At 42.1% G+C, this 25,035-nt stretch overlaps 1 protein-coding gene across 3 annotated transcripts in view; it reads right to left on the bottom strand.

The window, feature by feature from the left end:
• The window catches only part of DAB2 (DAB2, clathrin adaptor protein), a 77,280-nt gene that overhangs the window by 37,116 nt on the left and 15,129 nt on the right, over positions 1 to 25,035 (bottom strand). For 2 of the 3 annotated variants that reach the window (XM_005694774.3, XM_013972817.2), the window contains exon 1: positions 19,729 to 20,147. The exons of the other annotated variant lie outside the window; for it this stretch is intronic. The gene's annotated coding sequence lies outside the window, so the exon portion shown is untranslated. Of the gene's footprint in view, positions 1 to 19,728; positions 20,148 to 25,035 lie in introns of those variants that run through there. 3 annotated transcript variants of the gene reach the window in all.

The following is a 25,035-nucleotide window of genomic DNA, read 5'->3' as shown; positions in this document are numbered from 1 at the left end:
ATGACTGAGTGACTTCACTTTTATTTTTCACTTTCATGCACTGGAGAAGGCAATGGCAACCCACTCCAGTGTTCTTGCCTGGAGAATCCCAGGGACGGGGGAGCCTGGTGGGCTACAGTCTATGGGGTCACACAGAGTCAGACACGACTGAGGCGACTTAGCAGTAGCAGTAGCAGCAGGACAATCTATATAATTTTTCTGGCTTTCTGGACTATAAAGACATTTATTAGATCTGTCTCTGTGTCTGTGAAAATGTGTTATTCATCTGCAGCTTAAGATAGTGTGAATCTAATACTGGGTAACCCTCTACTTTTCAGTTAAATGAATTTGACTTAAGTTAATAGTGGGAGTACTCTATTGTCTAACATTTGTGCTAAAAGCCTGTGAACTGTATCTATTTTCTAGTTCTCAGAGCTTTGACTACAACTTTTAAGAAATTAACACAACATTGTAAATCAAGTATATTTCAATAAAATTTTTTAAAAAAGAAACTGTGTTGAATATTTGTCCTTTGCATTAAGTTATCATTTATAATCTGCCTAGCACTCATAGTTACCAAGTATCACCTCATGGTCAAGCCTTGACTTTAAAGCAAATAATTGGTCAAAAATTTAATTTACTATGGGAAGACTTTCCCAGAATAAGCTGATGAGATGGGAATCCTCCCTGCTCCCAGGCCTGTTGCGTGTACACCATCCTTGTTGGTTTTCATTGCCTTCTTAAGATGACAAATCGTGGGTGTGCCACACAGCTATACAGATTTAGCATGAGATGCGCTGGTAGACTAGAGCTAGTAGGGCTTCCCAGGTGGTGCTAGTGGTAAAGAACCCACCTGCCAATGCAGGAGATGTGAGAGATGTGGCTTTGATCCCGGGGTCAGGAAGATTCCCTGGAGGAGGGCATGGTAACCCACTCCAATATTCTTGCCTAGAGAATCCTATGGAGAGAGGAGCCTGGCGGGCTATAGTCCACAGGGCCGGAAAGTGTTGGACATGACTAAAGTGACACAGTATGCACGCACAAACTAGTGGACGTGGTTCCTTATCACCAGCCTCTTTGCTGGGCTTTCACTGAAACCTTCTGACCCATTATAAGATATCATATTTATATTCAACTACAAAAAGTTCTGATTAGTCTTCACCGTCAACATCAATGATTCACTGAGCAAGTGGTTTCATTAGCATTTAGAGCAATCTCATCTGTTATTTGAACCATCAACGACCTGTTGCAAAATTGTGTCTGCTAGGCAATTGACATTTAAACACTTGAGGAAATGGAGAAGGAAATGGCAACCCACTCCAGTATTCTTGCCTGGAGAATTCCATGGACAGAGGAGCTTGGCAGGCTAGAGTCCGTGGGATTGCGAGAGTCGGACATGACTTAGCTACTAAACCACCAACACCACTTAAGGAAAACATGAATGGATATAAGTGATTAGAAAGGGACTCCATTTGTGGCTTCTCTTTATGATCCTCATTAAATAAAAGGAACTTTAGTTGGTCCTTGAAGCTTTAGAGTCACTCCACAGTGGCATCTGCTATTTTCTAGTCTCATTATGTAGGCATTTTTAGCATGAGAGAATGCAATTAGATCATTTGTTTCCTTAGCCGAACTCTATAGCCCTGTGCAAAGACAAGTCTTTGAAAGCCACTATTAAATTCCTAATCCAATCTTTATTAAAAAGACTCAATATTGTACACAAGGAGGTTAAGACAAGTTCTTTTAAAAAAGGCAATGATCAAGCTTTTCTATAATCCAATGATGTCTTCTACTGCAGTAAAACTTGAAATTAGAAATATATTTATAGTTTTAATCTTTTTTCTTTTCCATTATGGATAATTATAGGATATTGAATATAGTTTCCTGTGCTTTATAGTATGACCTTGTTGTTTATCTATTATATATATATTAGTTTGTAATATAGTTGTAATCTCTTTAAAAACCAGAATGTATAGAAGCATGTAGACAATGAGTTTCACCAAAGAAAACACTGAGAAGAACAACAATAACATGCTTTCTTAGTCTCTCTAAGATAAGCAAAGTTTTACTTTTAAGATTAATTGTCAGCTCAGTTGGTAAAGAATCCACCTGCAATGTGGGAGACCCTGGTTCAAGCCCTGGGTTGGGAAGATTCCCCTGGAGAAGGGAAAGGCTACCCACTCCAGTATTCTCCGGGCCTGGAGAATTCCATGGACTGTATAGTTCATGCGGTTGCAAAGCATTGGAAACAACTAAGTGACTTTCACTTTCATCACAAGTAGGATGTGAATAAAATACCTGGTCATTCTCTCCAGAGTTGAGGCTCTCTAACTGAAATTTCATGCTACATTTTCATCTTTAACTAAGAAATTCTCTTAGGAGTCTCTCAGGAGCCACCCCTGTTGACTCTTAAGAGCATTGTGCTTACTCAGAGTGACTCTGCAGATGGTAAATCATTGGCTACCCTAGATTTTGCTCTGAAGCCGTGCTACTAGAAAATTCAAAAGGCCTTCAAATAAAAGCAGCTTCTTCTTTTTTTTTTTTTTGCTATTGTTGAAAGCATAAGGGTTTAGTGATTGATACCTGCTCAAAACCATTACAGTTTAGAGCCTGGAAACAAAGTTAACCTCCAAATGCCAGTGATTAGTGCCAACAAGTTAATTCATGTAATAAATCTACACCCCTACTATGTGCCAGGCACTCTTCTAGCACTTGAGATACATCAGTGAGTGAAATAAAGATCTATTCCCTTATTGAGTTTATTTATTAAATTCATTTATTTTTAATTGGAGGATAATTGCTTTACACTATTGTGCTGGTTTCTGCCATACATCTACATGAATCAGCCATAGGTATACATCTGTCCCCTCCCTCTTGAACCTCCCTCTCACCTCCCATCCCATCCCACCCTTCTAGATTGTCAGAGTACTGTGCTGAGCTCCCTGAGTCATACAGCAAATTCCCACTGGCAATCTATCTTACATATGATAATGTATATGTTTCAGCACTGTTCTCTGAATTCTTCCTACCCTCTCCTTCTTGCTGCTGTGTACACAAGTCTGTTTTCTGTGTCTGAGTCTCCATTGCTGACCTGCAAATGGGTTCATCAGTACCATCTCTCTAGATTCTATGTATATGCATTAATAATGCAATATTTGTTTTTCTCTTTTTGACTTACTTCACTCTGTATAATAGATTCTAGGATCATCTGCTTCATTAGAACTGACTCAAATTCATTCCTTTTTACTTACGGGGTTTACACTCTAGCACAGGAAACCCATAAATGGACTGTGGGTTTCAGAAGCTGACAGGTGGTCTGGAAAAAGACAGCAGAGTAAAGCAGGTTGGGAGTTCAGGGTTGGGATGGCTTTAACAGGTCTTTTAGAAACACAGAAGGAATACCATATTTTTAAACATTAAATTTATCGAATATTTATTACTTGCCCAGTGTGATGCTATGTATCTCTTATTTAGTCCTAGAAGAAAGTATTGTCATCTCTATTTGACAAGCATGGATGCTGAAGTACAGAAGTCAATCAGCTCCCTGAAAGTCACGTGCGTCTAATATCTATGCTCTGAATTTCTTTGTTTTAGAACAATACAGGCAAAAAGAGAGAATTTTTGTAGCTCTTCTGATAGGTGGAATGAATGTTAGCCAGATAAGACATTTGGGAAAGAGGAAGTGATATCAATGAGAAAAGGATATTTATGTCATCTTGGCTAGAATACTGGACCCGTGCTGGGTTATATTATGACAAAAAGGTTGAAAAGTCAGATTGGATTAGAGTGGATTTACAGAACTCTCTTTTGTCTAGACGGCACTGAGAAGACTTGTAGATTTTGAGCAATGGTGTGGAGGTCGAGGTGGTGACAAGTCTGTGTATGGAGCCACGGCATCAAAGGGCCAGATAGCTTTGTAGTAGAAGAGCTGCATGAACTTGCCATTTTGAGTGATTCAACACTGCCGGTTTCTTTCATTTACTTATGTGGCTAATCTTTTGGAAACAAAGCCTTTTAATTGAAAGGTTAAGGTCTAACAATCTTAAATGTCAGATTCAAGGTTATCCCATCTTACCAAGCTAAGATGCTTGGTGACCCTCAAACTTCAAATAAACAGTGTGTCCTAAAGATGGCTTTAAAAAAAAAAAAAAAGGGCAATACGTCGTATAACTTTCATTCTAAAACCTAAAAGAAGAATTCTCAAGTAAGTTTTATAAAAATTTACGGAAGTGAAGTGATATTTGCAATTTGAGCACCTAAAGGGACAACTTTTGTAAAAGGCAACTGTGGACTGAAGTAGTCATGTCATTATAGCTCCTGGTTTAAAGCAGAATATACAGCATTTTCCCATTGTGTATACGTTTCTCTATAAAACGACTGAGAGACTAGAAGGATCAATACCAAGGAAATGCTGGCTAAGAAGAGTGACAGTAGGGGGAGAGACAGATTTCTGCTTCTAATAGACTTAGAATAGCGATATTAGGGTGACATGTGCCTTTCTGTATTTCTAAAATGAAATTCCTTAGAGAAGTGCTAATTTGTCATAGAGCAATATTTAAAATGCAGGCAAATCTATAGTCTGACTTGGGCTAAAGACAGAATCATGAAGCTACTCTAGGATCAGTCACCTGAAATTAAACTCAAAAGCTAAAAGAACCTACAAATTGAACTTGAACATCTCTGGAAGCATGTGGAATGCTGCCCACAGCAAGCTTTCCATAATCTTAGACTTCATTAACTGATGTTTACTTATCCAAAGGTGTTGAGGAAAGCTCTTGATACATTAAAACAAATGAACAGTAAGTTTTGAATCAAACGCTCACTATGGCTTGACAAAACTCCTATGCTAGGGTTTTTAAAGTTGGTCAGAGTATGGCCTAATGCCAATTTCCAGATTCGTTTCCTTAGATCCAGTGAGGTCTCTGTAGAGATCAAAGTCAGCATTTAAAGAACCTGCTGCTGCTGCTGCTGCTAAGTCGCTTCAGTCGTGTCCGACTCTGTGCGACCCCATAGATGGCAGCCCAGCAGGCTCCCCCATCCCTGGGATTCTCCAGGCAAGAACACTGGAGTGGGTTGCCATTTCCTTCTCCTTTAAAGAACCGAATGGATATCAAATCTTTACCTGTAATATAGTTGCACACACAAATTAAAACCCAGCTTTCCTTGATTTGAGCAGAAATCGTGCTGTGAAAGAGATAACCTTAATTATCCAGTACTGAGCCAAAGGTTTCATTTATTTATTTTCTCAATTTCTATTAGCTCTTTAGTAAATAGTTTGGTGGATGCTTTTAAAAGGAGAAACAGGAGAAGAATAAGCAGCTGTCCTTGGAGGAAATACCAGGTTGAGAACTATTCACCACTATGATTATTACCAGCCAGTGATTGTGTTCATGGGGTCAGATAGATTTGAAGGCCATGATGAACATTCCAGTGGTAGAAGTTAAACCAAGGACTTGAAAAGACTACACTATCTGTTAAATTTCAGTAACAGTTTGTTGGCCTTTCTCAGGCCCCGTGCTGATACAACTTAGAGGAACCTAGGGATATTGCTCATTATAAACAACTTTAAAATAAAAAAAAAAGACTCAAAACTATTTTGCTTATACCAAATATAAGGCAAGCTGAAGCTCCCCACTCTGCTCAATTTATAATAAATTCCAAATAATGTTGCAGATGGGTAGCTTGAGTCACTCATTCACCTGGTGAATGTTTATTGAACACCTGCTGTGTACTAAGCACTGTATTATGCTATATATACAGTGACAAAAATAGATATGGCTCTCAAGGGGCTTACAGCGTAGGCAGGGGAGAGAAAATAAGCATGTAAAATAAGCTGAGTATTTTAGATGAAATATTTCCAAAGTTTTACTGCCATTAATAACATTTAGTAAAAGAAGGTAAAATTAGACTACTTCAAGGAATTCTATAAATCTCTCTTTTTTAAATATTGACCACGGAAAGATGAAAATTTTGTCTAAGAGCATAATTTTCCTTTTCAAGACAGTTTAAAATGATGACATTTACTTAAAACATTAATTAGATGGAGGATATTTACATTGAATATTAGAGAATATTCTATAACAATATTGGGCTTTCTTGGTGGCTCGGATAGTAAAGAATCTGCCTGCAATGCAGGAGACCCAGGTTCCATACCTGGGACAAGAAGATCAGTTGAAGGAAAAGAATGGCTACCCACGCCAGTACTCTTGCCTAGAGAATTCCAAGGCTCCTCGACAGAGGAGCCTGACGAGCTATAGTCCACGGAGTCCCAAAGAGTTGGGACACAACTGAGCAAATAACACTTTTCACTATAATAATATTGCAATCTGGAAGATGATATTGCATCTCTGTGACAGAGCCAGTGGGAGGAAAAAATCTTGTGATATGTTAGATCATTAAGGAATGTCAACAATGTTTCCTGCAAAGTTATCTTAAAACTAGAGCCCTGAATCAACGCTGTTTTCATAAACATAGGAAAGAAACGTCATGCTCCTTTGACAGCAGTTTTTCAGGAGCACAAGCAATTCAGGGATGACACAAACCACTATATTCCAGAACCAAAAATAGTCTGTGTCACTCTTAATTACAAGATTTTCCCAAGAGTACAACAGTGTCACTTTCAGATCAGGCCAAACAACTGAACTGTGGATGTAAATGAATCAATATTTTGAAAATATAACCATGGGTCCCTACTAGTATCTTTGGTTCTTTAAAGAGCACTACCTCGTTTACAAAAGCATTAGCAAGAGAATATTAGGTAACATTTGGTTAAGGTCAGCCTTCATTAAGAAAATGGCTTTAGTATGACTCAGGGAATTCAGATCAGGGCTTGGTAACAACCTAGAGAAGTGAAAAGGGGAGGGAAGCAAGAGGGATGTTCAAGTGGGAGGGGACATGGATAAACCTACAGCTGATTCATGTCGATCTTTGGTAGAAATGAACACAATACTGTAAAGCAATTATTCTTCAATTAAAAGTAAATACTTTTTTTTTTTTAAAGGAAAATGGCTTCCCATCACCCTGAATAGCAAGGCCCTCAACAAGTGCTGGCTGCATGAAATATAAGAATCTGGATCCTAAAGCAGTGCACAGTTGCATCCACTGTTTCTATTAGAGCATTACAGAGTTTTTGTATGGAAAGCTGAACATTTGTGTCTCTACACACTATCTGGAAACAGAAGTACAGATTTTCTTTTGTTCATGGATATACCTAAAAGATCCACAATGAAACTAAGATTGTATCTTAGCCTGTTCACATATCTACTGAATGTGGCGCACTTCTGGCCTTCTATTTTCTATAAGTGCTCTTCATTTTCATCTCTCCTCCCTCTCCACCAAAAATGAATTTGTTTTTTACTTACTTCTGGCATTCCTTCCCAATCCTTCCTCATCACCATTCTGAACTCCTGCTTCCAAAGAAGGTGTACTACCTTGTGTCACATACCTTGCTCCTCAAAATTAGCCAACTCAAAACACAGTGTTATTTTGATATTGTTTTATACACACAGGACTATGTTTTTCCAGTAGTCATGTATGGATGTGAGAGCTGGACCATAAAGAAAGCTGAGCACCAAAGAATTGATGCTTTTGAACTGTGGTGTTGGAGAAGACTCTTGAGAGTCCCTTGGACTGCAAGGAGATCAAACCGGTCAATCCTAAAGGAAATCAGTCCTGAATATTCATTGGAAGGACTGATGCTGAAGCTGAAACTCCAATACTCTGGCCACCTGATGCGAAGAACTGACTCACTGGAAAAGACTCTGATGCTGGAGAAGATTGAAGGTGGGAGGAGAAGGGGACAACAGAGGATGAGACGATTGGATGGCATCATCAACTCAATGGACATGAGTTTGAGCAGGTTCCAGAAGTTGGTGATGGACAGGAGAGCCTGGTGTGCTGCAGTCCATGGGGTTGCAAAGAGTCAGACATGACTGAGTGACTGAACTGAACTGAACTGATACACAAAGTACAGGTATTTCATAGTAGTAGAATACATGAAGTAAAGGAGATTTATGTGGGGTGACGTCTACCTTTCATCCTCTCAAAAGGATCCAATGAGAATCCAAATTGTAAGAGACTTTAGTTGTCCCTGACCTATTTTCATGGTTGAATTCTTGTAGTGGTGCCCTATCAGACCTCAGGGTTTCCTGATTTTGTGTTAATCAGGCATTACTGTTCAATTCCTCCATTCAAAGTCAACCTGAGATTCAAAGCCTTGCGTAATTAGAATGCACACTAAATATATACATAGCCACCTGTTCCCTGGAGAGGCTGATCACTTCCATTTACCATGGACACTCACACAATGCCTTCTCTTATCACCTCCCTAGGCTGTAGCATTTGCTGCCTTCACCTACTTGTATTCCTACCCATCATTCAAAGTCCCTCCAAGATGTGTCTACTATGAACAAAATAGATAACTAGTGGGAAGCTGCTATATAATACAAGGAACCCAGCTTGGCACTGTGATGACCTAGAGGGATGGCGGTAGGGTTGGAGGGAGGCTCAGAGGAAGGGGCTGTTTGTTGTTCAGTCGATAAGTCCTATTTGACTCTTTGCAACCCCATGAACTGCAGCATGACAGGCTTCCCCATCCTTCACTATCTCCCAGAGTTTGCTCAAATTCATGTCCATTGAATTGGTAATTCTATCTAACCATTTCACCCTCTGCCACTCCCAAAAAGCAGAGACATCACTTTGCTGATAAAGGTCAGTATAGTCAAAGCTATGGTTTTTCCAGTAATCATGCACAGATGGGAGAGTTAGACCATAATGAAGGCTGAGCACTGAAGAATTGATGCTTTTGAACTATGGTGCTGGAGAAGACTCTTGAGAGTTCCTTAGACTGCAAGGAGACCAAATCAATCAATCCTAAAGGAAATCAACCCTGAATAATCACTGGGAAGACTGATGCTGAAGCTGAAGATTCAATACTTTGACCACCTGACGCAAACAGCCAACTCACTAGAAAAGAGGAAGAGGGTATATATATAATATTATGTTTGATTCATGCTGTACAGCAGAAACCAATACAACACTATAAAACAATTATCCTCCAATTAAAAAATAACAACAGGTCTTCACTGACCTCTCACTAGCCCTACTATTTCTCTACACTTGACCTATTGTTGCCCTCTGATTCATGTAGAAATCTTCCCCTAATTCAACGAAATGTTGAGGTCAGGGAATTATTTATCCTACTTTCCTAGCCCCACCCCTATCCCACTCAATATGCCAGCAAATTTGGAAAACTTAGCAGTGGCCACAGGACTGGAAAAGGTCAGTTTTCATTCCAATCCCAAAGAAAGACAATGCCAAAGAATACTCAAACTACCACACAATTGCACTCATCTCACACGCTAGTAAAGTAATGCTCAAAATTCTCCAAGCCAGGCTTTAGCAATACGTGAACCGTGAACTTCCAGATGTTCAAGCTGGTTTTAGAAAAGGCAGAGGAAACAGAGATTAAATTGCCAACATCTGCTGGATCATCGAGAAAGCAAGAGAATTCCAAAAAATCCTCTATTTCTGCTTTATTGACTATGCCAAAGCCTTTGACTGTGTGGATCACAATAAATTATGGAAATTCTAAAGGAGATGGGAATACCAGACCACCTGACCTGCCTCTTGAGAAATCTGTATGCAGGTCAGGAAGCAACAGTTAGAACTGGACATGGAACAACAGACTGGTTCCAAATAGGAAAAGGAGTACATCAAGGCTGTATATTGTCATCCTGCTTATTTAACTTATATGCAGAGTACATCATGAGAAATGCTGGGCTGGAGGAAGCACAAGCTGGAATCAAGATTGCTGGGAGAAATATCAATAACCTCAGATATGCAGATGACACCACCTTTATGGCAGAAAGTGAAGAAGAACTAAAGAGCCTCTTGATGAAAGTGAAAGAGGAGAGCTAAAAAGTTGGCTTAAAGCTCAACATTCAGAAAACTGAGATCATGGCATCTGGTCTCATCACTTCATGGCAAACAGATGGGGAAACAGTGGAAACAGTGGCTGACTTTATTTTTCTGGGCTCCAAAATCACTGCAGGTGCCAATTGCAGCCATGAAATTAAAAGACACTTACTCCTTGGAAGGAAAGTTATGACCAGCCTAGATAGCATATTCAAAGGCATTACTTTGAATTACTACATTACTACATATTCAGAGACATTACTTTGCCAACAAAGGTCCGTCTAGTCAAGGCTATGGTTTTTCCAGTGGTCATGTATGGATGTGAAAGTTGGACTGTAAAGAAAGCTGAGTGCCAAAGAATTGATGCTTTTGAACTGTGGTGATGGAGAAGACTCTTGGGAGTCCTTTGGACTACAAGGAGATCCAATCAGTCCATCCTAAAGGAGATCAGTCCTGGGTGTTCATTGGTAAGACTGATTATGAAGCTGAAACTCCCGTACTTCGGCCACCTGATGTGAAGAGCTGAGTCAGTTGAAAAGACCCTGATGCTGGGAAAGATTGAGGGTAGGAGGAGAAGGGGACGACAGAGGATGAGATGGCTGGATGGCAACACTGACTCAGTGCACATGGGTTTGGGTGGACTCCGGGAGTTGGCGATGGACAGGGAGGCCTGGCGTGCTGCGATTCATGGGGTTGCAGAGAGTCGGACGTGACTGATTGACTGAACTGACCTCACCCCCACCCTTGCCCCTCCACCCCCAGTCTGGTAAACAGCAGTGCCCTTACAACATTAGGGGTAATACAAGGTTGCCATTTGTTCCTTAATATTAAAATCTTTACTTTTCTAATTTTTCATGAAATACAGGTTTTTTTTTCAACTGCTGAGCAATCGCCACTCAAACTCTTACTGCCAAGGTAGCTAGGTTAATTGATCTGAGTCAGCATTATGTTCTCCTGATTTAATAAAGGGATCTACTGCTTAGCAGATAAAGACCTAAGTTCTTGCCCTGACATCCAAAGCTCAGTGCAATACAGCTCTTGTTTTCAAATCTATCACCTCTGACCTCTCTACCATTTTGTGCTTTCTGTTGGTCTGGCCAGGCAGTATTCTTTGGGCATACATCTGCATGATATATTTATGAGCTTCTGCCTAGAATGCATTTTTCTTCCTCGCTTTGCCGATCTGACTTCGACCATTCGTTTAAAGGTCAAGTCCATCATCACGTGAGTCCTTTCCTTTCTCTGGACTCTACTGTATACCATTTAATTATAATAAAACAATATATTACTTGAGTGGTTGTCATTTTCTCTAAATTTCTTGTAGGAAGCAATTGTTGACAGTTACATGTTCCCTAGTGGGTGTTACCCTTTAGATGCTAACTTTAAAGTTACCATTTAAAATTACCACTAGAAAGTAAATGTAAACACTTTTATCCAAATTTCAATTACAATCAACAAAAATTTCAGACCAGTTGACAAATCAAAAACCCCAAGAACAAGTTATCAGGCAGCCAAGCAAATATCTATGCATCAATATATCCTTCAGAAGACAGGTTGGACATTAAATAAAACTATCATTTCAATTCAAGTACATGAACACTTCTGAAAAGTTTCAGCTAACAGCTGAACCTTGGTCCAGGGAGCAATCAATATTAAATCTCCATACTGCAAACCACCTATGGCAAAAGAGCTTGTTCGATCAGTTACATATTTGTTTTCTACTTTGAAGCTGGGGTTTTATTTAAGATGTCTGACTTCAGAGGCAAAGGTTTAAAAAAGAAATCCCAAAACAAAACTCCAAAATCACACCACCACCACTCAATGCTGATGTAGTAAAGCACAGCTGATTATTTTCTTTGAAGGGAGATTTGAGCACCTACTATATGTACCATTCCAATTTCGGATCCTTTGGTCTACAAGTTAAGTTATATGTTTTCCATCAGGATTAACGTTGTGTCCCAAAGACAGACTGGTTCAGCAATCTTCACAGGACTATGTGAACCCTCTGACAAATATTCACACACATGTGGCTTATTTCTGCTGCACTAAATGCTGACAAAAAGCATGTTAGAATCTGCATTACATATTATAGAAGATTAGAACAGGTCTTGTTCCCTTAATAGGACACTTAAAATATGAAGAATAAGTGAGGTCACTGGGTGAAATGTTTTTTAATAGAACAAGGAGGGCAATTGCACCCAGCACAGATCCATTAATGAAGTTATTCTTCACTTTCCAGTTCTTTGGGCATAGATTAATGCTAACCTCAGGAGGACTCAACTGCCCTGCCCAGAGAACATTTGAGAGGTGCCTTAAGAGTTAACATCTGTGTGCCTGTACTGGTCTATGAAGCGTTGCCACATTTTCTTGCTTGACCCTAACGTTTAATAGTTTCACGGTATATAAGAAAGATGGGCTTCTCGTTTGCAGCCTGATTCCATTCATCTGTAGATTTTAGTTTGCCTAAAGACCACAAACAATGAAAACAGGACCATTTATATCAGCTTAGTTACTTCAGACACAGTCATTCGTGGTTCAGAGCCCAGGTTCTTAACCACTAACCTCTGCTGCCTCCAGTTCTCTCCTACATCACACCCTTGTATCTTTCAATCTAAGAAGCTACCTCTGCTAAACACCAGTCTCTCTGATTAACGCCAGTCAGTCTTAGGACTGTTGTGCAAGGTGAGTGAAGTGACTCCGGGTCAGAGACATTATCATGCCTAAGAAACAGCCATGCTGTCGTCATTCCACTGCAGGACTAGAGTCTACTCTCTTTCCTTTACGTAACTCAGACTTTCTAGATTCCTACTCACTGGGAGTTCTTCCATTGCTAGCCTCGCCACATACTTCACATAAAGGTATTTACTAAGTATCCTGATAAACATCAAGATTTTAATCATAAAGATTCATGCTTTTATCCTGACTCTACCACTTAACTGGAATGACCTTGGGCAGGCTGATATCTATTGATCACACTGGAGCAAAGAAATGGAGATATTGTTTCTACCTTAAGTTATTTAAAGTGAAAGTCAGACGGGAGAAGAACAGTACTGCATTAACCATAAAGCACTATAAAAACCAAGTGCAACAGATTCATTTACCGTGATGGGCAGGGCTTCATCTGTACTCTGGGCATGGCATGAAAAAACAAAATAAAACGTTTTATAGGTTAGAGAAAACCATCTGGCTCAAGAAGAATGATCTAGTTTGCTGAAATCTTTTTTAAAAAGAAGTAACTGGGACAGTTTTCTAATAAATGGAGATTAATTATGTTCCTTTAAAACCCCAGAAGAGGGAAAAGAATTTGGAAACGAGGTGGTAATATAGAACTAAGGAGTAGATCGGTTTTCCTAGAATCAAAAAAGCAGTACTTGAGATAGCAGGAAAAAAATCAGCATCTGTGCTTTTTCATCTTTTTAAGATTCAGTTAAACTGCTGCTGCTGCTGCTGCTGCTGCTGCTGCTAAGTCACTTCAGTCGTGTCCGACTCTGTGTGACCCCACAGACGGCAGCCTACCAGGCTCCCCCGTCCCTGGGATTCTCCAGGCAAGAACACTGGAGCGGGTTGCCATTGCCTTCTCCAATGCATGAAAGTGAAAAGTGAAGTCGCTCAGTCATGTCCGACTCTTCGCGACCCCATGGACTACAGCCTACCAGGCTCCTCCTTCTGTGGGATTTTCCAGGCAAGAATACTGGAGTGGGGTGCCAAACCGAGCTCTGTTTAAGTGCTTTGCTTTATTATTTCCATGATTGTAGGAATTCAGTTACTTTGTTATGCTTTCCATTGAACAACTGAGTTATGAAAGTTTCTCTTAGATCATGTGAAGGGTTTGTTGGAATACAGCTGGATGGACCCTACTGCTCATATTTGGTTTAGTGGGTCTGGGACAGGAACCAAGAATTTGCATTTCCAACAAGTTGCCAAGTGATGCTGATGTAGCTGATCTGGGGACTACACTCTGAGAGTTAGTCTGAGATGAGGTCTTTCTAGTGTGAACTACACACTCTAGCTAAGTGTCCAACACTGAAAGAATGAATGAATTTAACTGTTAAATGAGAACTTCCAGCAGTTTACCTGTCACACAAAGATCTAAGTCTGTTTCAGAGTAACACACTGTTAGAGAGAAATGGGGTCACTTTTTAGCCAGAGGAAACATTCAATCATAAATTCCTCGCCCAAATCTCTTCCAGGTTGGAGAATGTTTCAAACCCAGCTTTTCCAGTATTTTTACTTTCAAACCCAGCAGCTCCTTCTCCTTTGTGGTTACCTAAATATCTAAGCGACAGCCTTTATGCATTCTGCCTCCTGGTAACTTCCCCGCAGCTGAACATTCATTTGGGCTGCTCTGTTGACACAAAGTTCTTACCAGTTTGAAGAAGTTAAAGGTCACTTGCCTCTAGCTATCCTAGAGGCTAAGTTATAACTTATAGCAGCAGAGAGACACTGCAGGGCTGCTTCTACATTGAAGCAGCAGCTTTTATGTTCCTGAAATTTTAAAAGTCTTAAAGTTGTTTCTTTACTGTGATGATTTAAGTATGAGCTGGAGTTGGACAATTAGGAGTAAAGTTTTGGATTAAAATAAATTTAGAAGGGAAAGATGAGGTAGGTAGAGAGGACATTCTATCTCACTTAAGAAAAAAAAGTAACTTCCATTTTTAGATCAGGAAGTAATTTGTTCAAATTTTGCTTACCCTAAGGTAGCCGGGAGAAATATCAATAACCTCAGATACGCAGATGACACCATCCTTATGGCAGAAAGTGAAGAGGAACTAAAAAGCCCCTTGATGAAAGTGAAAGTGGACAGAGAAAAAGGTAGCTGAAAGCTCAACATTCAGAAAACGAAGATCATGGCATCCGGTCCCATCATTTCATGGGAAATAGATGGGGAAACAGTGGAAACAGTGTCAGACTTTATTTTGGGGGGGGGGGCTCCAAAATCACTGCAGATGGTGACTGCAGCCATGAAATTAAAAGACGCTTACTCCTTGGAAGAAAAGTTATGACCAACCTAGACAGCATATTCAAAAGCAGGGACATTACTTTGCCGACTAAGGTCCGTCTAGTCAAGGCTATGGTTTTTCCTGTGGTCATGTATGGATGTGAGAGTTGGACTGTGAAGAAGGCTGAGCGCCGAAGAATTGATGCTTTTGAACTGTGGTGTTGGAGAAGACTCTTGAGAGTCCCTTGGACTGCAAGGAGATCCAACCAGTCCATTCTGAAGGAGATCAACCCTGGGATTTCTTTGGAAGGAATGATGCTAAAGCTGAAACTCCAGTACTTTGGCCACCTCATGACAAGAGTTGACTCATTGGAAAAGACTCTGATGCTGGGAGGGATTGGGGGCAGGAGGAGAAGGGGATGACCGAGGATGAGATGGCTGGATGGCATCACTGACTTGATGGACGTTGAGTCTGAGTGAACTCTGGGAGTCGGTGATGGACAGGGAGGCCTGGCTTGCTGTGATTCATGGGGTCGCAAAGAGTTGGACACGACTGAGCGACTGAACTGACTGACTGACTGACTGAAGGTAGCAGGCCTCCTTCCAAAGTAGGAAAAAGATTTGGGAAGGGGAGTAACCATGCCAACCTGCCCAGCTCTATGGGCAAGGACAGTATGGGGCCCTAGGTACTTAGAAGGCTTTTTATTTCTAGTCTAGTTCCTCAGTTTAGTACAGGGGTCCCACCCTCCCCCCTTCCTTCTGCTCCAGTGCTGACTTCTTGGGGAAAGACTGCTCCCCCTCTGTAGGGAGTCTGGGGGTGGGAGGAAAGACTGAAATGAGACCAGAGATCAGCTTGACCAAACCAAACTGCAAGCTCCAGGCAGAGAACAGAGAGCAACTCCCAGGTGGTTTAGTGTAAGCACAGCAAATTCTCTGGCTTTGTTCATATGAAGAGCTTAAGGGATTAACATTTTTCAGGTAGATGGGCGGTGTCCAACTTTGACAAAGATATTCCCCATTCTGCCTATAATTTTCACTAAAGATATGTAATTCAGCAGTTCAGGAGGCAAATGAAAACAAAACAACGGAAAAAAGGAGTCTAAGCATATTAGATTAATGGTCTTCTCAGCAAAACTGTGGGTAGGTATTATTCTCTTCGGATAAGAAAGCATGAGTACAGAGAAGTGATGCAATTTGCTCAAGGTCACACAGGCAGCAGTGCAGTCCCTGGGATTTGAACTGAGGCCACAGGACTGCAGAACCCACTTGCTCACCACCACTCCCTGGCTTAGCTAGGTGGGAGGCAGAAACGGCCTGTGGGCCAGCGCTTTGTGTTCACTCTCAGCATGTTTGTTCCTCTCACAGGAACTCAGTGTGTTCTTTGTAGAAGAAGGGGACTCCAAGGCCTGCTTTCCTTCTGAGTCACAGGATTAATCCGGTCAGGATACATAACCATGAGTTAGGTTTCCCTTAAATACAGAGATCTGGGGTTACAGCTATTTCAGCTAAATGTGATTTTGGCCAACCTCTGTGCAATTCAGTGGCACAGCTTCAACTTTAGAATTACACAGCAGCACCAGAGAATTTTTAGATATCACATCCTGTTCCTCAGGTGTTTCATACTGCCAGTCCTCATTCTGGTTCTGCTTGGAGGGTGTGTGCATGCTCAGTCATGTCCAACTCTTGTGACCCCATGGACTGTAGCCCGCCAGGCTCCTCTTGTCCATGGGATTCTCCAGGCAAGAATACTGGAGGGGGGTGCCATTTCCTACTGCAAGGATCTTCCCAACCCAGGGATTGAACCTGGGTCTCTTGTACTGGCATGTAGATTCTTTACCACTGAGCCACCAGGGAAGCCCCTGGAGGGTAGAGAGCCCTAGACAGTGAAAGAAAGAAAGTGAAGTCGCTCAGTCGCGTCCCACTCTTTGCAGCCCCGTGGACTGTAGCCTACCAGGCTGCTCCATCCATGGGATTCTCCAGGCAAGAATATTGGAGGGGGTTGCCATTTCCTTCTCCAGGGGATCTTCCCAACCCAGGGATTGAACCTGGGTCTCCTGCACTGCAGGCAGACGCTTTACCCTCTGGGCCACCTTCCTGGGCCTTAGAGAGCCCTAGGCATTTGGTCAAATACCAAAACTTCCTCAACCAGAACACTTTCAAGTCTTTTCTCCTTAGGGCAACTTAGCGCCCTGGAGCTCTGTCTTTGGTGGCCTTTTTAAGTATTTAAGCATCTTAGATTTGTCTCTAAGAAAAACACTGATTAAATCCTCAAGTTAGGAAAGACTGAGGAAGGGAAACATATGGAACCTTCAAAACTATGGCTTCCCTGGTGGGCTTCCCTGCTGGTCCAGTGGTTAAGAATCTGTCTACCAATGCAGGGGACACAGGTTCGATCCTTAGTCTGGGAAGATCCCACATGCCACAGAGCAATTAACCCCATGTGCCACAACTAACTGAGTCCACACTCTAGCGTCCCTGTTTCACAAGAGAAGCCATTGCAATGAGAAGCCGACATACCACAAAGAGTAAGTAGCCCCCATTCTTCAAAACTAGAGAAAGCCTGCACGTAGCAACAAACATAATGCAGCCAAAAAAAAAAAAAAAAGCAAAAACACCCAGGTGAAAAATATCTGTGGTAGCTAGTGTAGGTTTACAGACATATGAGGGTAGGATGAGAAATAAATCGGCACTTACTGGCTCTACCACCAAGGGTCCACGTTTCCACAAAGCCTCCTACTGACCAGGAGCCATGACCAAGACTTCTGTCTCCCCCTCTGTAAATCCTCAGGTAACAGAGGCACGGCTGAGCAGGAAAATAAAGGTCACCCCAACCGGCTGGACAGCCGCTTCCTGGGGTCCCTTCATGCCAACAAGCGTCTCAAAAGCAATTCTGTTCAACCCAAACAAGGTGGTTGAAAGTCATTTGACCTTTCAGGCAAAGCAAGGAGCCAGCCTAAGGCACAGGAATTTGGACTTTTAGTTGAATCCACAACTATAAAATGTCTTGAGTGGAAATGCAGATCCTAATTTCTGCCCTTAACAATGAGGCAAGGCCTTGAACAAGCAATGGGACCCCCTTCCCTCTCTCACATCCTCAGGAGAAAATCAGCTTGTGTCTAAGGCCACCAGAATGGCAGCTACCTATGTGTCAGAGCTGGAAGCTGGGAGACAGTCCTCTACCTTCTATTTTGAAATGGAGGAGGGTAGAGCTTGAGAAGGGCATCCACTCTAGGGCATCCATTTGGATAAGAAGGAAGAGAGCTGGGAGCGGGAAGGGAAGGGAAAATGAAGTTATTCATCATCAACAGGAAGAAGAATCCAGTCTGCCTTAGGAGGAGACTGACGAGGGATTTAGAAGTAATCTGTCCCAGAAATACACACTGGAAAGAAAACCACCAGGCCTCCTTTGTGCTTTTCCAACAAGATTGCACATTATATTTGGTATAGCCACATACCTAGCACTTCAACCAAAAGGGGTGAATTCTCATGGCAACAAAGTTTCTTACAGTGTCATGGAGGCCAATCTCCCCTCAAAGAAAAAGAGACAGAACCTGGTGAGAGGTAGGGTGGGCACTGGGCTCGGAGAAGAGTAGCCTAAAAGGTCTGGCTGCTGGTTTAAGAAGCCAGGTGGAGGTGAGACCCAGAGCAGGGGAGACAAGCCTTTTGATAGCTGTCAAGCTCCCCTATTCCCAGCTAGTTTTTCCCTCACCAATAGCCAGGAGACGCTCCTGTGTGGGGAGCCAACCTCAAGCCTGCAGGAAGATCAATTAAAATCCCATCAAAGCCATTTCGAGAGCCTTATTGGACATCTCGAAGGCATTTTTTTTGCAGCTGCTTTCTCTTCCTCAGCCATTCCTTCTATTTGAGTTACTTCTGTCTCACCTTCTACTCCACTCCCCTGCTTTGTCTGATTAGAGCCAGAAATTTTTTCATTAAGTCACTTTATAGTGCAATAACAACATTTACTATTCATGAAGTCGCCCCTCCAGAATTTTTAAGTCTTTCCATGTGTCTGGAAGCTGATTTCTGCTCTTCTCGTTTTACAGAGCGCCTCTCTTCCTTCCAAACACAAACTTAAAAAAAAAAAAAAAAGAGGATAAGGTGGGGGTGGAGATAACATCCAGATTCTTTAAGCATTTTTAATCCAGTTAGATTTCCCTTTGGACTCAAAGGGCTCCCTGCTAAAACTGACTGCGGACCTGAATTCCTTGCTCAGAATTAAGTCAAGAGGGAAGGACGGCTCGAACAAATAACACAGTCAGCTCCATGCTATGAAACCCGCTATGCTGACTGGGGCTCCACGGTGTTAACCCATTCATTCTTTTCCCCCCTTTCCTAAAATTCATCCTTAATCTTTCTAGATTACAGCAAGCAGGCAAACACCTTTTAAATCCCCGGAGGATTTCAAACAAGTTTGTTCAGTCTCTTGGGCAGATACTTTCTTAAGAATGCGGGTGTAAGACAAAGTTCACATTTTAACGCCGCACGTTGTCAGTCACTGGGAAAAAGCTTCTCGTGGGTACAAACCAAGTCCCCAGCCTTTGTCACACAGCAAAAATAAACACTCTTAGCGGAGTTAATTAGGCGGTCAGTAGCCACACCAGTGGGGCTTTTGAACAAGCAGACAGACAGACACGCACACACACAAGGGAGGCGCTTGTTACATGTCACTAGCTGGACATCTGGAGTCCGACCCCAAAGGTAAAGGCTTTCCGTGGAAGCATTCCTCGGATGTCAGGCCACAAAAGCGTCTGTCTGCCCAAGTATGCCGCCGTCTCCTTAATAAGACGCCCCAACAGTCCCAGTTTTGCATTCCCAAGAGGGGAAAAGAGCAAAGGAGGGAGGGAGGTCGCCAAAAATGGGGCCAAAGGGAAGAAGGAACCAGAGCTACTCACAGTCTAGCTAGCGCCTCTGCGATGCGAGCATGACTCCTCGGTGCCCGAGCCTCCTGGCTGCCGCGCTGCCCACACGGCTGCCGCGCTTAAATAGCCGCCGGCCCGGGAGCCTCGGAGCCGCGGGCCACTCCCGGCGAGATATGGTTCTAATCAGATGCTGGCAGCTTTGGACTCCCCAGGAATGCGCCGGGATGTTTTTGCTGCCTGGGTTGGGTAACTCCCCCTCAACGTGTCTGCTGAGTCTTCCAAACTTAACTGTTTATTAACTCGAGCTGGGGCCGCGCAAAGTAGCCGGCTCCGGGGAGCCGGGAGCCCCACCAGCGGGGGGCGATCGCCCCGAGCCCAGCGAAGGGGAGGAGTAGGGAGTCGGGGCGCCGTCCGCAGCCCAGGCTCGCGGGGCTGAGGCAAGGGACCCGGGAGAGTGCGCTTAAGGACAGGAAAGGGAAACCCCGCAGGAAAGGGGTGGGACCCAGCGACCTTCATCTCAAAAATTCCTTCTCTGGACTGCCGCTTCCAGTGATGTGGCGTCCCAAGTCATCCGAACCCGATGGGGCCCTTGGAACAAAGGGCTGCCTTTACTCCTGACTTTCCTGGCTAGAGGCAGTGGATGCTAGCTCAGAATCTGCTGTCTCTACAGTTGCACGTGTGATCGCACTCCCACTCCCGTTAAAGGAATTCATGGCTCTTTCATGGCAGATGTGGGTAATCTGTGTGTATATGTAAAACACACTGCATTTGTGCGTGAAATATAATCCTGTATATACACATAAAACAATACTCTCTCTATGAAACTGATACAAACAAAAATGTGCAGGTCTATATAACCTATCTAAGTAAGCTATATATTTGATGTAAACAGATTATTTACTGGCTTCCCCCACAAAATGGGCATCCCTGTGTAGACACTTTAATATGACTTCATCTGATTTCCATAGTGTTTCTTATACCTCTAAGAAAAATCTGAAATATGAGAAATAAAATATTTGAAAAGGGACTTCCCTGGCGGTCCAGTGGTTAAGACTCCACTTTGAATGCAGGGGTCACAGGTTAGGGACCTGTGGGGGAACGAAGATCCAGGAATCCCACATTCCTGGTGGGGGAGCTAAGATCTCACAAGCCTCCTGGCTTGGCCAAAATAAAGAAAGAAAGAGAAAAAAAAGAATAGAAAAAAACTGAAAATATTGATATGCAGTACTCAGCAGTAGAAGGCATTCCATAGTTATATCTTAGTGGACCTTAACAAGCTGGGGATTCATCTTTTCTGTATTTTAAAATCATGAACAATTGTAAAACATCCCAGAAGCTTTGCTGCTTTTTAAGAATTATGAAATTATCCTTGTGAAAATGTATCTGTTTCCTTCCTTTTTTAAAAAGTCTGAGACAGTGTTTGGCATGCTTGCTCAGTTGTGTACAATTCTTTGCAACCCCATGGCCTGTAGCCCACCATGCTCCTCTGTCCATGGAATCCTCCAGGCAAGAATACTGGAGTGGGTTGACATTTCCTTCTCCAGGGGATCATCCCTACCCAGGGACTGAACCGATGTCTCTTGCATCTCCTGCATTGGCAGGAAGACTCTTTACCACTGGCGCCTCCAGTGTGTAGTAAATGTGAAAATACTAAACTGTGACTTGGATGGGAGGGGGTAATTGATTTTATTGAGTAAGCAACACACTGGATTTGCATTTTATCTCTGGAAACTGGGGGCTCAGATCGGGCTCATGGGACACCAAGGATGTATTTTGTGGTTCCAGCTTAGCCCTGACTGCAAAGCCACTGTGTAATTTGGGACAAATCTGTATGAGTGACAGTCCCTGCTCTCAAGTAGGTCAGATTTGGAACCGCCTAGGAGCTAGGGGTGCAGAGCAGCAAAACCCGATAACAATGAGAACACTACCTCTTAGGACCTTTACTGTTTCCGCCACCTGTCTCACCCCCTCACATCTGGGGGGGTAGGGAAAGGGAGGGTGGTGATGACAGTTTTCAATATTCCTCCGAGGTAATTTACTATTATTAAGAAAATGATTCTGTGTGAATGACAAGAGGTATATAAAATTCAGTCTTGGGACTATTTATAACTTTTATGCAGAGAACTTTAATTCTGGTCTATCTTAGGACCTGGTGCTTTATTTCTAAGATTCAGGAGTGCAGAAGGTTGGTTTCATTGCCCAAAGCTAAGTAGTTAGAAAAGTGAGAGCAGATTTCAGGCACATACAGGCTTTGATAATTTGAGGGGGAAAAAAAGTTTCTCTCTTTTAACCTCACTATGTAACAGTTTTTCAGAAGTGACCACCCGCATCTTTTTTTTTTTTAATTGAAAGACTCTTATCAAGAAATGTTGACTTATGTTTGCTCTACTCCACCAAATGGAAAGGATTTGTCTAAGAGGCCAGAGAAAATGATTTCAACTTCCATGAGTTGCAGTTTCAAGAGAAGATTTTGATGAAAACAATTCATTTTTGAGCAGTGGGCTCATACATACAGCTTCAAGTGGACAGCTCTTTCATTTCATACAGAAATCTTGAGTCGACAGTAGAGAACTCTGATTTGATTTGAAGTGTGTTTTTATATTTCTAGGGCTCTGATATTGCTTCTGGCAGTAATTCAGTGTCCTTCTCACATTAAGAAAGAAAGAAAAAAAGACAGAGAGAAGAATGAAAATAAACACAACCCTTTTTATCCCTGGTAGGCCAGGGTCCCCTGTCCCATGGAAGCTGTTGGCTTTTCAGTGGATCTAAAATGAACATGCTCGCAGCTGGAGAATCACACCCAAGCCCACCCTGATGGTAACCCTGCCTAAACCGTGGTCTTTTCTTATCACTCCTGAAATGAATGTTTGGAAAATTAAGGTGAGGAAACTTGAGTGCAGTGCTTGAAAAGCTATGGTCCTTGCATGACTCTCCTTGCACAAAAGCTGCTTGGGAGGGAGAAGGAAGAAAAAAAAAAAAAAATCCTAAACTGACGACTGTTCCCAGCTGAGGAAAGGGGTAGTTAATCTCGTGATGGCTTGCTGAAGAATGCATGGTTTATTATTAAAGTAATCTCTTAAGATTTTCCTGGAATGTGCTTCCACAGCAACTCTGCCTGTGTGAGCTATCCTATGTGTATGTGTCTTTTCTTCCATAATTAAGCTGGCTTTTTCCCCCCTTCAGCTCACAGACCTAAGGATTTCTTTCTCCTTTCTCCTGGCCTTCTTCTATCTGCTTTCTTACTGTTCTCATCTTCCTTAAACATTCCATTTTGAATCCTGCCATTTCCCATGAATTGTAAACGGTTCTTTAGACTTGGCCATGGGTAAGCCATCTGTGCATCTTGGTGCCTTGCTGGATGCTTCCACATAGTCTAATCAAACACGGACTGGTTGATGTCTGTGGCTCTAACAAGGTCACTTCTTTTTTTCCTCCCCTCCTCAGTGTTGTAAAAAAAAAAAAAGAAGAAGAAGAAAAGAATGGTTATTGTTCCCAGAAAATGTTCTTTGACCTTCACTTGTTCTGCACCTTCATAGATGCAGATAAACTGGCCCTATCAGATCTGGCTGTTGGCAAGGCAGGGCAAATATTGGAGAGTTTTCCGTATTATCTATCTCTTTATCTAAAATCCAAAATATGCGGAGGATAGTCTCACTGAAGGCAGGCTATTTCTGTTTTGCTTTGTTGGTTGCTTTTGTTTGTTTTCTTGGTTATACCTATACGTGTGTGGCGTGCATGCTCAGCCGTGTCCAACTCTGTGTGACCCCATGGACTGTAGCCCACCAGGCTCCTCTGTCCATGGAATTTTGCAGGCAAGAATACTGGAGTGGGTTGCCGTTTCCTGCTCCAGCACCTGTATAGCACCTCACAACTCAATATTTGTTATTTGCTTGTGATGCGAAACACTAGTGAAATGCAATTGTTCCTGGAAAGCTAGAACGATGACGTGAAGAACATTTAAAAATTCCATATGATGGATTTACATAGCTTGTTACATTTTGCTAATAATATAAATTTTTATAATGAGAAGTTGTAAAAGGAAAAAGAGTTCTCATGTGAATTATGCATTAAAATACTACCTTATTTGGAAAATAAGTTAGAAAGTTGTTAAAAATAAAAATATGTGTAATCTGCAAAATGCTAATATCAATTATTATTGTAGCAAATGCTTATACAACTCTCTATCCTGTGAACAAGAATCCAACCCCTAGAAGTAAAACATACCTAAAAAATACAAACATGTTAATTGGTGCAGTGTCCATAGCAGCTGGAATCTAAGAAAAAATTACGTCTGTCAATAAGGGAATGAGTGAATAATGTATGATTCATCTGCACTCTGAAATCATATGCAACCATTTAAAAGAATACATTGGAGCTGAACCTTGTAATATGAGAGGATTTCTATTAGGCAGTATTAAGTGAGAATTGCAAATATAGAAAAAATGTAAAATATGTTTCTATTTTAGTAATACAAAAAGCAACATTCATCTATGTAGATTTGAGTGTGTGTGTTTGTGTGTGAGTCTGTATACAGGGTTATCAGGGAGACCAGATACTGGACTGCAGTACAGATTACTGGGGACCCAATGGAGATGAGGATAAACAAGGAGAGGAGATAGGGAGAGTGCTGCTAAAAGGGAAACATAAAAATAAAAAGATCACATTTGTGCATTTAAGTGAAATGATCTATGCATGGGCTTCCCTGGTAGCTCTGACGGTAAGGAGTCTGCCTGCAATGCAGGAGACCCAGGTTCAATCCCTGGCTCAGGAAGATCCTCTGGAGAAGGTAATGGCAACCCACTTCAGTATTCTTGCCTAGAAAATCCCATGGACAGAGGAGCCTGGCAAGTTACACCCCATGGGGTTGCAAAGAGTCTGACATGACTGAGCGACTAACACACACAGTAGATATGTGTGTAGATTTGCACAATTAAAAAACATGTACTCCCGGAGGAGCTCCCTGTTAGTGCAGTGGATAAGAATCTGCCTGTCAATGTAGGGGACACAAGTTTGATCCTTGGTCCCGGAAGATCCCACAAACAGTGGAGCAACTGGGCCTGCTCTGCCACAGCTATTAAGCCTTTGCTCTACAGCCTGTAAGTCACAACTCCCGAGTGCTTAGCCCAGACGCCTGGAGCCTAGGCACCATAATGAGAAAATCTTAAACCACAACAAAGAGGCTGTAGCCCTGGCTCACTGCAACTAGAGAAAGCCCACACAAAGCAAGGAAGACCCATCGAGGTAAAAAATAAAGGTGAAAAAAATACACCAAGTATTTTTCAGGTCAGGAAAGAGGAGAGTTGTAGAAGAAACCCTATCAAATAGGATTTCTCTGAGGCG

Source organism: Capra hircus, chromosome 20 (assembly GCF_001704415.2).
Source record: "Capra hircus breed San Clemente chromosome 20, ASM170441v1, whole genome shotgun sequence".
Lineage (NCBI taxonomy): Eukaryota > Metazoa > Chordata > Mammalia > Artiodactyla > Bovidae > Capra > Capra hircus.
Note: the sequence above shows the minus strand (reverse complement) of the source record. Positions and strands in the feature narration are given on the sequence as shown.